This window comes from Grammomys surdaster, unplaced genomic scaffold (genome assembly GCF_004785775.1).
Source record: "Grammomys surdaster isolate TR1022 unplaced genomic scaffold, NIH_TR_1.0 125669, whole genome shotgun sequence".
Classification (NCBI taxonomy): Eukaryota; Metazoa; Chordata; class Mammalia; order Rodentia; family Muridae; genus Grammomys; species Grammomys surdaster.
In genome coordinates, this window is record NW_021620506.1 from 2146467 (window position 1) to 2147223 (window position 757).

General features: G+C 75.4%; 1 protein-coding gene across 1 annotated transcript in view; it reads right to left on the reverse strand.

Moving 5' to 3' along the window:
- Sfmbt1 (Scm like with four mbt domains 1) overlaps nt 1–312 on the reverse strand; it is a 109836-nt gene extending 109524 nt beyond the window's left edge. The window contains exon 1 of the mRNA XM_028787553.1: nt 176–312. The gene's annotated coding sequence lies outside the window, so the exon portion shown is untranslated. The remainder of the gene's footprint in view (nt 1–175) is intronic.
- Between the last annotated feature and the right edge of the window lie 445 nt (nt 313–757).

Here is a 757-nt window from a genome sequence, read left to right on the forward strand (position 1 = left end):
CGTACCCCCGCCCAACGCGCCGCCGCCGCCCGTTGGCGCCTCAGCCCGCGCGCCCGCCGCCCGCCGGCTCCCGGCGCTTCCCGCTGGCAAAGTTGCTGGGCCTCTTCAGGAGGGCGCCGCACCACCCCTCAGGCCGCCGCGCGGGAAGGCCCAGCCGGCCGCCCCGCTTTTTTACCTGACGGGAGTTTTCGCGCGCGCGCTTGCTCGCTCTCCCCGCTCGCTCACACGCTCGCTCGCTGGTTTTCTTTCTTTCCTTCTTTGCGCTCGCCCGCGCGGGGCGCCTTTTCCGCTCGCGCTGCTCGCGCCCTCCTTCCTGCTGGGCCCGGCAGAGCGGGGCGGCCGGCAGCTCTCCCCGCCCCCCTGCACCCGCGCTCCGGCGGAGGCGGCGGCGGCGGCGCTCCGCGCTCCGACTCATTCCAATATGGCACGGACGCAAGGCGCATGCGCCCGCGCCCCCCCCCACTCCCCCTCAGCTCCGCGGTCCTCCGGGCAACCGGCGCCCCTCGCCTCGCGCGCGTGGCACTCCCCACCCGGCCTCCCCGCACCCACCGGCTCGCGGAGCTGGAGCTGCACGGCAGACGACGCGTCCGTGGGCCCGGGTCCATAACCCGCCGCTTTTCCCGCGTCCCCCATCCGCACCTCGCAGAAGACACCCGCGAGGCCGTGGCGCTGGGTTTGCGCGGCGTGGGCCTCTGATCCCCGACGGCGCCATGGACCGAGTACGGCTTGGAAAAGCGTCCTCGGGCTCCGGGGGCGC